Consider the following 15,012-nt stretch of genomic DNA (forward strand, 5'->3'; position numbering starts at 1 on the left):
GCCTGTTATAAACACCCACTTTTATTTATGTTACTGTTGCCTGTTATAAACACCCACTTTTATTTATGTTACTGTTGCCTGTTATAAACACCTACTTTTATTTATGTTACTGTTGCCTGTTATAAACACCTACTTTTATTTATGTTACTGTTGCCTGTTATAAACACCTACTTTTATTTATGTTACTGTTGCCTGTTATAAACACTCACTTTTATTTATGTTACTGTTGCCTATTATAAACACCCACTTTTATTTATGTTACTGTTGCCTCTTATAAACACCCACTTTTATTTATGTTACTGTTGCCTGTTATAAACACCCACTTTTATTTATGTTACTGTTGCCTGTTATAAACACCCACTTTTATTTATGTTACTGTTGCCTGTTACGTGTGTGGGTGTGTTGTTAGTGCAGAAACTTTTTTTTTTTAATTATGGTTATTTGAAAGGTGATACTTGTTTTGATACCCCCAACTTATCACACACAACTTTCAAAACATCTCTCTGATTACCAAGGAGGAGAGAAACCCATCCCACACTATATACCATTAAAGAAATGCAGGGACATTTACAGTTTTGTTATCATTTGACCAGAGACTAAAATCACGAGCAATAGCTGATGCTCATATAACTGATGCCAAGTTTCACACTTGTTGTACACAGGTTAAGAGTTCACAATAAAGGGTATTCCTGATCATAAAAATTCGTCTCGTACGGAAACATTTGTTGAAATTCTCTACATCTGGTCTCGCTGGTTCACTACTGCTTTTTCTATATTTGATCTCGCTGGTTCATTATTGCTTTGTCTATATTTGGTCTCGTTGGTTCACTGTTGCTTTCTCTACATTTGGTCTCGCTGGTTCACTACTGCTTTCTCTGGATCTGGTCTCGTTGGTTCACTATTGCTTTCTCTACATCTAATCTCGCCGGTTCATTATTGCTCTCTATACATCTAATCTCGCCGGTTCATTATTGCTTTCTCTATATCTGATCTCGTTGGTTCACTATTACTTTCTCTACATCTGGTTTCGGTGGTTCAAAATTGCTTTCTCCCCAGCAGCACAGCTGGGACTTACAACTCTAGAAAGCGGGTTTCGAAACCCGTGGTGGGCAGAGCACAGATAGTCCATTGTACAGCTTTGTGTTTAACATCAAACAAACAAAGAACATTATCGTATTAAGTTTTATAATAAACAAACAAATGTTCTGTGAAGGTACTTAATACGTAGTATGAACTTTGCAACAGCATTTAAATATTTTATACCTCATATTCAGAGTATATATGTGACACTTATAACACAACTAGCAAACAAATGTCTCCAATGTTGGCAAGTGAATGTTCTCCAGCTGCCAATTGCCTGAAATACACTTTAATAGCAAATGTTTTCAATCACGATATTGACTGCTTTGACTTTTTCCATGTCTTTAAAAGCACTGACACTATCGCAACCTGTGAAATATTGAAAGCCTACCATTGCATTATAAGTAGATTCTCCAATTTTTATGGAGAATATGTTCGTTTGAGCAATCCTAAAGTCTGACCATGTGCTTGTACAGATTGCTGCTGATCTTCTCACCGAAAGCAGTAGCAAAGACAAAGGCACCCGTATCTTGGTTTTGGATAGTGGTATACTACTTCCCAGCATGATTGCTATGTGTGTCTGCTTCACATGATCAAAGCAAAGCCCCTTCGTTGCCTTGATATTTCACTTCCCATCACTGACCTATATAGAAAACACTGGTGTCAATGTATTATGAACACTTGTAAGTCCTTAGGTACTTGTTCCTTTGAACTACTCCATTGCTCGCACGTTCTTTATTCTGACCATAAGATAAAACCTTCTTGAACTGATTTGAGGTTTTTTTATCCTTTCCAATGACTTATCCTCGGCTTATTTATCAATGCTCCCTCCACTTCCTTTTTATGTTGTGTGGTGGTTAAAGGTCTGTCACACAGTCTATCTTCTTGGCACCGTCGATGTTGGAAGCAGGAACTACCTTTCCAAGGATTAACGTGACAGGTACATCTTTTATCCTTTGAATAATGACATTTTATTCAAGATCCATACAGTTGGTGTTGAGGAAGGAAGCAGATTTTCTGTAAAATCTGGTCAATTTGAAATGCAAAATTCTCCAGAAGATGAAAGACCTTTTGATTTTTCTGTCTTTGCAATGGTCCAATTAAGGGAGTTGGGATGAAGGCTGGCTGTCAAAGTATCCTACACATTATTTGCTTTGCCAATAACAACCATTTTACTAAATAAGTCTGAACATTCGTCATCAGTGTAGATTGCACTACACCAAAAAATGTTTTCATGTTCATTTGCTTTATTGGAGATCAGATTTCCTTTTCATCCCGTCTCAGCCTTTTCTGAAGATTCCTCAATATGTAGCAAGTCCTTCTGCACTTCAGATGAAACAAGTATTACCTGTGGATAAATTCACCCAATCATCATCATCAATGCTGCATATGAACGTGGCTGTGGATACTGCACACTTTACAGCTATTTCATTGGATGCAAACCTTGACTTACTTTTTGGGAAGGTTGATGTGCCTTTACCTGCCATTTCTTTGCATTGGCTACTGATTTCTGCACGAGACGGATATGAGATTTGCATTTTCTTATAGTCATACCAGTTAGTCCAGTTTTACTCCTCGAGTCCTGATTCAGTATTTGTTCAATATTTTGATTCACAGCCACCTGGAGAAACCATACTACTCATGTCTTTGCACAGCAAATCCTCCACTGATCATATCAGCACGGGAGTCAAGATAAGATCTCTCTAGTTCTACCATTTCTACCATAGTAGAGATTTAAGGCTGGGCTACTCCAACCCTGGATGTTATCAGTTACCTTTGGGAGGCTATCTGCGTTCTTAGCTTCATCTAAACGTTTTTAACATTCGTTATTCTTGTTACATTGTAAATTTAGCATAGCATCTACAATGATACCTAAAGCCTAGTCTTTTAAGGCCTTTTAAAGATGCAACACATGAAGAATTATCAGAGTCAGAGAACAGAAACAAATTATCAGGGCAGTTTCCAGCAATATCTCTCTCCTTGCTATCTACGATAAGCCACTGTGTTACACATTCATAAATTTTGTTTAAACTTTTAAGTGAATGTCTTGTAATGTTACGTTCTTGTTCAACAATAACACAAACATAACTCATAGAAATTATCAAGTTGAAACAGTGCATCAATGTGAGTGGTTAATTGGTGATTCTGAATCACCTATGAAGGTTACGTATTCTTATTTATCACGAACGAGCCTCAAATTTATTATGTTACATATTACAATCTGAAATAGCCAGAAATCTGAATCTGAATTTAGAAATTAACTGAATGTCAATATGTATCAAATTTATGATATTTGCCAACAAGATTGATACACAAAATTTTATATCTTAACACACATATATTCTAATAAACAAACAACAATAAAATTTACAACAAAAATTACAAATAATTATTTATATACAAAAGTTTCACAAACTTAAAAACAATGCTGAGTTTTTGGTCTGGTCTGGAACTGACTATTTTATCGACGGTGCAAGATGAGCGAATGAATTTCGAGTTGATATCAGTACAGCTCCCTTGGTATTTAGCAAGTTAGCTGCTTTACCGAGCACGTGTGTTTTTCACCAGCAAAATATCTAATGTCTTCACAGAAATACAGTACTAACGTTCAAAGTTAATTCTCTGAAGTTAAACCGTTTGTAATGTTCGAAATCTATACATGTTCCTGGTCAAATATCTGTAGTTTCCCCCTTGTTCAGCGTTTACTACAGTTACACCTTCCAAAATTTATAGTATACCAGCTGTAGCAAACCATCAACAATATACTGTCTCTTGGCGCGTCGATTTATAAACTTTTACGGTGAGGTTCTCGAAAGTTCAGTTAGCAGCAATACTAGCAATCACTGGTATACACAGTTGATTCTTACAATCGAGAATCTTCTACAAATTTATTGAATAGGCAAGAATTTCGCAGTACACATTCAACAATATAAGTTATATGCATTTCTAATTGTATATATTTAACTAAACAAATATCGATATTAAAGTAAACATATATCAGTAAATTCGTTACATGAAACAAATGTGTAAGTAGGTTTAATAACAAAACAAAGTATTTAGATGGCTAAGTGTTTCTCAAATCCATATCACTAAATAATAAGCACGTTTTTTTTTTTTTCCAGAACATTATTATTACTATTGCAACATCTTGCAATTGCTCTGATTATTCTAACCCTAGAGATATTGGTCCCTTCAGTTGTCAAATGAAAGCTAGCATTTTCTGCCTATGGCTCATGTAGCATTCCCAGTTGTATTGAATGTTCGATATTTCACCCGCGAGGCCTCTAGTCACGTGCATTACTTGAACAGATCAGGGTTATTCGTGATTACGACGTCATGCTATATTACGGTCAATACCTAAACGCCACTCTGTATTTTTAAGTTCATTAAATGTTCTGTATTTATCTGTAATACGAAAACACTGAAATTACGAATCGATGTTTGACGTCGCTCTCTTTACCTGCTGTTGAATCTTGCTTCGAATAACACAGTATCATATCACAAAATGTCACTATAAAAAGCTTCTACTTTTAAAATTAGGTTTATCAAAGATAATTCCACCTTTTATTCGGTTGCATTCTTCTAAGACAATACGTTTTACTTCGTAAATATAATAAACTTAAAAATAAAATAATTTGGCAATAAACCTTGGACACTCTTTCGTACTTTCTATACATTTAAAAAATACATGAAACTCGTTTAAATGACAGACCTAACACATTTGGGGATACGGGTTTATTCAAATACTCTTGAAAAATAATACTTTGTAGCAAAACCATACACTGGTTTACCTAGGTAACACTACTATCAATATAACAACACTATTAATAAAATGTCACGTGATAGGAAAGAACCTGCCAATCCACGGTGGCTTGCCTTCACGCTGGCCGGTTTTAACAAGAGAGCAACTCCTCGGAAGGCGAATATCCCTCCCCCCTAACCCAAGGACTTCTTGTTACGAATGCCACTCTCCTTTCCCCAAGTAGCCTACACTTCGCGCGTGACACAAAAACATACTGTAAAGAAACCTAAAAGAAAGGTTATATACGACCCAAGTGAAGCATACTTCAAACATGATGTTCCGAGTACAAAGCTAGCAACGCAAAAAAAACACGCCACTTACAACAAGGCGTCACGAGATTCGAGAATGTAATAATGATACGTTCTTATGTGTATCGTGTCAAGCTTCGAAGATAACGAGGTTCGTAACAACGTCATGGTCACTGTTGACGCTGCAACAAACAGTTAAAATAGGGGAAGGGGAAGTCTAACTTCTTAGAAAAAGAATTCAATAAGGCAAAGCACCAACTGTTTATCTTAGAAAAGGACATCAGATTATCGGCTTCAGTGCAATCGTTGTTTGAGTGTGTCAAAAATAAATTCAACAAGGGTCACAATATACCTACATAAACAGTGATGTATCATGCAGACACGTGCATCTGCAAGCACTGTGTGTCTTCGACAAGATTAATCGAAGTTCATAATTCACTTCCACAACTTATAATCAATAAAAGGATTTTAAATACAAAGTGTCTGATAGAGAAGATGAAAGTGGATTCAATAATATATCTAACAGTGTCGTTTTACATAACCTCACGTTATAGTTCCATGTGTGGGTTCGTTTATGAAGTAGGTCATTACCCCTTACCACACTTCAAACTGAAAATATCTACTGTCACAATTAACTTAATGTTTAGTGATCTGTTATGTAAACTTACTATACTAAGACATAAATTTCATCTTTATATCAGTTATTTTTTAATACGATGAATGATATTTGTTACATTTATATTTCGGCTAAAAATATTAAAGTAAACCAGTGTGATAAGTGTCACGAGCCTCAAGTTACAACACAGATAACTTTTCTCCCAATATTACATTTTGCAAATGCAAAACGTGTTGGGGAAAAATAATGAAACCATAAAATCGCAAGAAATTTTTCTAACAACTTAGTTCGACATTCACTAAATGTTCAATTTAACTAAAAGGAACATAAAAATGCACAGACACTTTTGTTTTCTGTTTGCAACTGTTTCTATGTCATCGTATCAAGCTACTCCATTCTTAATCGTCTAATAATTACTTAATAATGTGTATCGAAACGTTCTAACCTTTGAAATCAAGGTTTGGCTACTGTGAAAGTTGACTTTCTTATACTTTACAGTTTTAGAAATAAAAATGAATATAAACTGTCAATTTTCAATCTACTATTTTTGTCTTAACTTAAACTTAAAATGAAAAAAGTTACAACTTTAATGTTAATAAAACGGGAAGGGTTAATTATTTACTGGACGGTTGGTATGTATTTCATTTACACCCGTAAAAAGTCAAATAATTCTAACGAATGTCTATTCCAAGCACAACACAGAACAAATGAAGGTAAAATGTTCAGGCCGAGTTCCCACAGGCGACATGGGTCGCATTTACAACAAGTTCGGGGAAACCACATCACTGGCCGTCCGTTACATTATGCAGCGACTGCCGTTGAGTGAAGCATTCACCTACGGCAAACACGTCCAACTAGGCAGCTATCTGGCCTAAATCGTTAGGACGGCGGTTAAAGCTCACTCACGTCAGTGCCTCTTTGTTCCCTACTCTTACGAGCCTATTTTTTTAATATTTTTTTTCACTTACCAACTTGTAGAACATTGTCAACACATCCACTTTCATATATTCGTAAACCACGATAAAAAGGTAGTTTCTGAAGATCTGCACAGCCACTATTTTCACACGAAAACGACGAATACATATATATATCTTTCTCGTTCCGTGGGAAAGACCAGTAAATTATTCGTCTCTGTACAGGCTCAGGTATGCGATCATATCGTTCTTCAATTCTCTGGAATGGAATATGTAAAGCCACTACTTTTGCACTAATGTCAAGTAAACTATCTGAGCACCTCGAAATAACTGAATTTGGGTCGTTGGTCATTAATATACTGTTATTTTGAACTGAATTACTACCGACCCGTAAACAACACAACCTCTTCGCCTCCGCCATCTTGAACATCTGATATCAGCTTCGTCAAACGCATGCGTATTGCTTTAGAAATAAAAAAATCCATATCAGGAGAAACTGCTCAACTGTTGTTTACGCAGAGCTATAAAACTCGTGTTTTGGTGAATAAAAAAAACAAATGTATTATATAATACATATCAACGTGATAAACAAAACGAAGGTACAAACTAATCGTTAACGCATTGAAGTTAAGCCAGAAATTTTGCAAATTCCATAATGAATGTTGATAAAATTTTCAATGAGTTCACTGTATTGGTTAACTTACTATTATTAACTTTGGATTAACTTTGAAGTATTATTATTAACTTTGGATTCTAGATGTGATAAAATCCTGTTGGATGACAGTATGTTAATGTGAGAAGGGTAAAACTTGTTATTTTACCTAAAACGACAGAGAAATACAAACGAAAAGATGTTTCTGTTTCGCTTCTTGTTTTACCGAAAAGGGGCCGAATGCCGCCTGTTGTATCACCTGTTTTAACTGCTTACGCCATCATACAGTTGTCTGCCACTCAGTAGGCACTTGCATGACATCACGTAACGCTGTATGTGCACTATCGTGACGTCAGAAAATAGGTCAGCATGATATGAATAACGAGAAAAAATTTTGCACTCTGTAGGCTACAACACAGCATGAACTTGAAATACAACACAGCATGGCGTATGAACTTGAAATACAACACAGCATGAACTTGAAATACAACACAGCATGGCGTATGAACTTGAAATACAACACAGCATGAACTTGAAATACAACACAGCATGGCGTATGAACTTGAAATACAACACAGCATGAACTTGAAATACAACACAGCATGGCGTATGAACTTGAAATACAACACAGCATGAACTTGAAATACAACACAGCATGGCGTATGAACTTGAAATACAACACAGCATGAACTTGAAATACAACACAGCATGGCGTATGAACTTGAAATACAACACAGCATGGCGTATGAACTTGAAAAAAAAAAGTACTTGCTACTTTTAATTTTGATTTTATTGCTCTTGAAACAGAACGTTTTCGAAAACCATACGAAAGAACATCTAGTTTAAGAATATCTCAGGCTACTGTACTGTCATCTTATTCAATACTGACCAGACATGGCCAGGTGGGTTAAGGCGTGCGACTCGTAATCTGGAGGTTGTAGGTTCGCATCCCCGTCGCACCAAACATGCTCTCTCTTTCAGCCGTGGGGGCGTCATAATGTGACGGTCAATCCAACTATTCTTTGGTAAAAGAGTAGTCCAAGAGTCGGCGGTGGGTGGTGATGCCTAGCTGCCTTTCCTCTAGTCTCACACTACAAAATTAGGGACGGCTAGCGCAGATAACCATCGAGTAGCTTTGCGAGAAATTCAAAAACAATCAAACAAACTTATTCAATATTTGTAACTATGAAGTAGTGTTTTTAAGTTAGCTTTCGTAATTGACTAATACAATATTCTAAGACTTTGCCTTTATTATTATTCTTGTGCGTTGTATTTAAGCTTCTACTCTCTCTCTCCTTCAGTTTACTTGAAATATAAACCTGAACAACATTCTTTATTTCACTAACAATCTTTTCACTTTATTTTATCGTAAAACCTTTACATAATTGAAGCGTAAACAGAGACTCAGTATTGTAATTAGGTCTCAAAGGGCTGTGAAAGAAGAAAAAATATTTGTTTGAATTTGGTGCAAAGCTATAAGGACTATCTGTGATAGCAGTTCTTAATTTAGCAGTGAGAGAATAGATGGAAGGCAGCTAGTCATCACCATCCACCGCCACTTCTTGGGCTAATTATTATAACACCCCCATGGCTGGCGGGGTGAGCTCCTTTGGTAGGACAGGTATTCGAACCCACAATCTAATATCGCAAGTCAAGCGCCCTAACCACCTGGTCATGTTGGCCCACTCCAAAACCTGCTGCCTCTGTCAAAATGTTTTATTTGTTATAAAATATTTTCCCCTCTATTCCAATATTCAAAATTCCAAATAACTAGTTTTAGGGAGTCCTTTGTCGGCCAGCGTCTGGGGTTATCTGTCCCACTTTTCACTATGCCATTGAAAGGGAGTGCTACTTTTGGATGAAAATAAAATGCTGAGAAATCCCTGGCATATACTCTCTGGAAGAAAAAAGATGTTCATTGCAAATTGTACATTTTCGTTATATCTGAGACTGTATTAACACCTTTTAAATATGTTTTATATAGATGTTGGTGCACTTACCGCCTACGCAAAAGTATATGACGTGTTTTTTTTAAAGTTCATAAGAGCAGTGAAAAACATATTATCTCTACAGAAATACCAATAAAAGATATTATTAACATACTGTATTTTAAATCTGATTTTTGGTTTTACACACATATATGTATTCTAGCAAATTCAGTAGAAATACAGATAATGCCTAGTAAATAATTGAACCAACAATGACATTTTAAAACAAAAATACAGGTTGTTTGGTTTCTCACCACTAATATCCTAAAATACTAGGTGCTTGGATAACATTTGACATCCCGTCACAATTAATTATCTGCTATTATTGTATCTGGCTTGCTATTTTTTTTCCCCTACAAAATGTGAATTTCAATGAATAAAATACGGTAATAAATAAATAACTAAAGATGAAAACCAAACAAACTACTTACGTTCCACGCGAATTAGGCCTGCTTTCTTCGTCTCTTCGTTCATCTGTGTAGCGCTGGGAAGTCAGATAAAACAAGTCCGCTGCAGTGGAAGTAGCTAAATTAAAAATAAAACACACCTTAATGTAATCCTTTCTTTGTGAAATACACATATTGTTAAGAGGAAAAATTCACAAATAAATAAATAACCAGTTACTGTGCTGAATATTAACAGATAATTAATTGTGACGGTATGTCAGGTACGTTTCAAACATAAAGTATATGCGTGTTTAAGAGCTATGCGTAATAGACGTTTCTATTTAAAAGAGGCCCGGCATGGCCAAGCGTGTTAAGGCGTGCGACTCGTAATCTGAGGGTTGCGGGTTCGCATCCCCTTCGCGCCAAACATGCTCGCCCTTTCAGCCGTGGGGGCGTGATAATGTGACGATCAATCCCACTATTCGTCGGTAAAAGAGTAGCCCAAGAGTTGGCGGTGGGTGGTGATGACTAGCTGCCTTCCCTCTTGTCTTACACTGCTAAATTAGGGACGGCTATCACAGATAGCCCTCGAGTAGCTTTGTGCGAAATTTAATAACAAACAAACAAACAATCTATTTAAAAGTGCGAGATTTGGAGAAGGGCAACAAGTTAACATCACTCATCATAGGTTCTTGGGCTGTTGTTTGCCAAAGAATAATGCGATAGATTGTCAAATTACAATGTTTGGTGACAGGGTTCGAATCCACGACCCACAAATTGCGAAAAGAACGCTATAACCGCAAAGACATGCCAGGCCCTCTAAAAGTATTTTAGGTTATTAGTAAAAATAAAATAAAAATAATTTTCGATATAAACAGCTCTTTATTCTTTACGTAGATAAAATAAGTGTATTGCAATTTCATATACTTCCATGAAAGTTAATTTAGTAAAATATGCTAAATTTCAAAATGATTAAACACCAATATCCACAACTTGAAACTAAACCTTTCCTAGTGACAGTTTCTCTCCTTCTTCGAGTAGATATATTTAAGAGTGCCTCTTTTCCTAAACAACTGTTTATACATACTACAAAACTCAAATGAGGACATTTCCTCTTATTGGTCTAAACTATTAAATGGGCCTTCAGCGGCACAAGGGGTGTCTGCGGACTTATACTGCAAAAAGACTGGTTTTGTTACTTATGGTGGGCAGAGCACAGATTGCCCATTGTATAGCTTTGCACATAATAACAACAACAAAAAAAGCGTTTTTGTGTGATCGAAAAACTGAGGTTATTTAACTATTATCTTCATAACGCATTTACTACCTCAAAATACATAGCGCTATTTGTTTTGTTTTGTTTTTTTCTGTCACGGAATGATAATTACGATCCTTGGATCCACAGCTACCACTTTAATCACTGCGCGACGCTCGATCCAGTCCATAATTTGGCATGACTTTTGAAATAATTCAGTCGCCCTTAACATCTCTGTATCAGTGTGCTAGTGGAAGTTTAACCACTTTCTTTTGATAAACGGTGGCACTTAAGGTTATCAGTACGCTTTCACAACAAAATCTAACAAGTACACGCACTTATTCGAAACAATAGAAAAATTATCCAATATATCACGTTTAAAACAACCCGTTTATCCCTACAGGAGAGCAAACTAGACCTAGATACAAGCGAAGAGTGATCACTTGTTACATGTGTGATGTCGCAATGAACTTTATAATATTTCTAATTACTTGAGTAATTACTAAATAGCCGTATGATAAGAGTTTCAGTCCCGTGTTAGTTATAATAAGGTTTGTACCAGTTTCTCTTAGAATTATTTAGTGCTAACTCGGGGGATGGAAATATTAATGAAAGTACTTATGTTCTAAAGAAGTTCAAAAGGCCTTTCTTTTTCTCTGCTGAATAACAGGGTTACAACTACAAACGTTTGTAACATCGAAATGTCTTTTTATGGACGTTTGAAAACCCTAAATTTTTACAGCAGACAAAACTGTTTATTAGGATAGTACTAACCAACCAAGACATCTTTTTAGAATTTTTGAAGCTGCTTTTAATTACTTTTGTTCACCTAGTGGTTAAACGTTAAATCTACATATATGGGCTAAAGGCAGTAGAAATAGGGTTGGAAGCGTACAACAAACAAACGAAACTTTTATTTTCAACCTGCAGAGAGATGTTGGTTTAAAATAATAATATCAATTGTTTAATACTTCTATCAAGAAAAAAAATCAAATATACTACTTTTGTCAGTTGTTTCCGTAATAAGCCATCGTAACTATATTTTCAGTAAATAGCAAGAGTGTACATTGTTTTCGAAGTGATTCGTCACTCATTATATCTCAACGTTTTAGAAAAGCCAGTACTTTAAGGGTTTCAATTTAGCCTCCACTCCCTCAGAGACTGTGTATGTGTGTGTAAGGGGTGTATATAACTAAAATTGTTGAGTTTTTTACTTACTTTTGTTTGTGATTCATATGACATTGTTGATCTTACACCTTTGAGAGATGGTATCCATGGCAATACTGGCACTGATTCAATAATACCCCTCTCTATAGAGATTTAAAGTTCTGGCTTAGATAAACATGGATCGTCTATGACAGCAACTTGGGTGATCCATGGTTCTGTTTTTATCTTTTTTTTTTTCTTACAGCATATCTACATTACAACCTGGTAAAAACATACGTTTACTTCAAGGAGTGGCATTTATAAGACGTTCTTAAGTAGTAGTATTTTTGATTTATAGAAAACAGAATAGCAAGCGAAAAGAGTTTGGGTAGAATGGTTATAAATAATGTACGTTAGAGGAACTCTTTCATAACAACGCATTTGACACGTTGTGAACATTAAATATTTGTTTATTTCTATACAAGTTGGGAACACACAAAATCCAAGCGGATGGTTTATTATGTGAAAAACCTAAAAGTTCGTCATTATACCATTCGTGTACTTCAAATACACTACTTTTTTGATCAAATATATGCGTTGCCTTTCTATAGTCAAACATAAAACAATCCACTTACTACTTATTCAATTACAGAAAAAATGAACTAGCTATTTCAACTGGCACTGTCGGATATACAAGACTGTTCAGTTTAATAGTTATTATTTAGTTTATTTAGTAAATTACTGTTTAATGGTTATTTAGTTTCATAACAAGAGTGTTAAAAGTTAATTATTTTAGTAGCGATAGTGATAACAAGTTCCATTTCGTAACTGATACGAGTCCAATTATGCATATAGTTTAATTAGGGTACTAGGCTTTCGTAAGATTATAAGCTTTTTCCGTTATGTTTAATATTTTTATTACCAGAGAGCTAAATAGTTTTAATTTTTTCTCTTGTTTCTCATAAATACGTGCAGATACAAAGAGAAAGTAAGTTAATGAAAGTAACAATGAAATTACACTGCTCTCGTTATCAGTGTAGCCCTGAAAGACAATTTATGAAACGAGTTTCTATTGTAACAGCAGAGAAAGAAAAAATAGTTCTTCTTGCCATTTGGGTTTTAAAGTAATTGAACCAACTTGTGTGGACATAAAAGCGAATTATATAAAGCTCTGAATACGACTGAGGCAATCCACGTGTTAACGTTAAGTGAATTTATCACTGATTCTCTTGCGATAAAAGAAAAGAGAAGAAAGAGTTTGTCTTGTCAGTTGGGTCTAAAGTAACCGTATCAGCCTGTGTAGACTTTCGAATAAAGAGAGAATCATTTAAAGATCCATGTTCAACTGTGATAACCTATAGTCTAACGAATTTGTGTACATACGTTTGACTTGTTTTGAATACACATTATTTTAAAAGAAGTTTGTGTTGTACGTTTATTGTTGACACACATCGCCAACAAATCACAGACATCTACAGTGAAGAATCTAGCCCGTGTACAAAAACCTGTTAGACATATTATTGAAAAGTATATGAAGTGGACATTTTCATTGACATATTGAAAAAATAATATGATACAGACGAACTGTTTATTAAATTGCTATTTTCTTGATATTACCGTATCAAATGGTTATAAAAATTGGAATAATCTTAATACTGCCATATTAACTGGTTATTGAAACTTTTAAAGTGTCGATACCACCATATTAAATGTATAATTAAAATATTATATTTTTGATACTACCATATCTGTGATACCCTTGATACCACCATATGAACTAGTTATAAATTATTCATACTATCATATCAATTGGTTATTAAAACGATTATATTCTTAACATCATCAAATGAACTGGTTATTTAAAATGATATGTTCTTGATACTACCACACATGAACTGGTTATTTAAAATGATATGTTCTTGATACTACAACACATGAACTGGTTACTTAAAGTGTTATGTTCTTGATATTATCACACATGAACTGATTATTTAAAATGATATGTTCTTGATACCACTCCACATGAACTGGTTATTTAAAATGATATGTTCTTGATTCTACCACACATGATTTAGTTATTTAGAATGATATGTTCTTGATACTACCACACATGAACTGGTTATTTAAAATGATATGTTCTTCATACTACCACACATAAACTGGTTATTTAAAATGATATGTTCTTGATACTACCACACATAAACTGCTTATTTAAAATGATATGTTCTTCATACTACCACACATAAACTGGTTATTTAAAATGATATGTTCTTGATACTACCACACATGAACTGATTATTTAAAATGAAAAGGTTCTTGATACTACCACACATGAACTGATTATTTAAAATGATATGTTCTTGATTCTACCACACATGATTTAGTTATTTAGAATGATATGTTCTTGATACTACCACACATGAACTGGTTATTTAAAATGTTGTGTTCTTGATACTACCACACATAAACTGGTTATTTAAAATGATATGTTCTTGATACTACAACACATGAACTGGTTACTTAAAGTGTTATGTTCTTGATATTATCACACATGAACTGATTATTTAAAATGATATGTTCTTGATACCACTCCACATGAACTGGTTATTTAAAATGATATGTTCTTGATTCTACCACACATGATTTAGTTATTTAGAATGATATGTTCTTGATACTACCACACATGAACTGGTTATTTAAAATGATATGTTCTTCATACTACCACACATAAACTGGTTATTTAAAATGATATGTTCTTGATACTACCACACATCAACTGGTTATTTAAAATGAAAAGGTTTTTGATACTACCACACATAAACTGGTTATTTAAAATGAAAAGGTTCTTGATTCTACCACACATGATTTAGTTATTTAGAATGATATGTGCTTGATACTACCACACAAGAACTGGTTATTTATAAT

The 15,012-nt window shown here is 34.6% G+C and overlaps 1 pseudogene across 1 annotated transcript in view; it reads right to left on the reverse strand.

Moving 5' to 3' along the window:
• The window catches only part of LOC143240930 (zinc finger SWIM domain-containing protein 5-like), a 119,386-nt pseudogene extending 112,297 nt beyond the window's left edge, over nt 1-7,089 (reverse strand). Inside the window, exon 1 of the transcript XR_013022058.1 lies at nt 6,715-7,089. The product of XR_013022058.1 is annotated as a zinc finger SWIM domain-containing protein 5-like (transcript). The remainder of the gene's footprint in view (nt 1-6,714) is intronic.
• Between the last annotated feature and the right edge of the window lie 7,923 nt (nt 7,090-15,012).

This window comes from Tachypleus tridentatus, chromosome 13 (assembly GCF_004210375.1).
Source record: "Tachypleus tridentatus isolate NWPU-2018 chromosome 13, ASM421037v1, whole genome shotgun sequence".
NCBI lineage: Eukaryota > Metazoa > Arthropoda > Merostomata > Xiphosura > Limulidae > Tachypleus > Tachypleus tridentatus.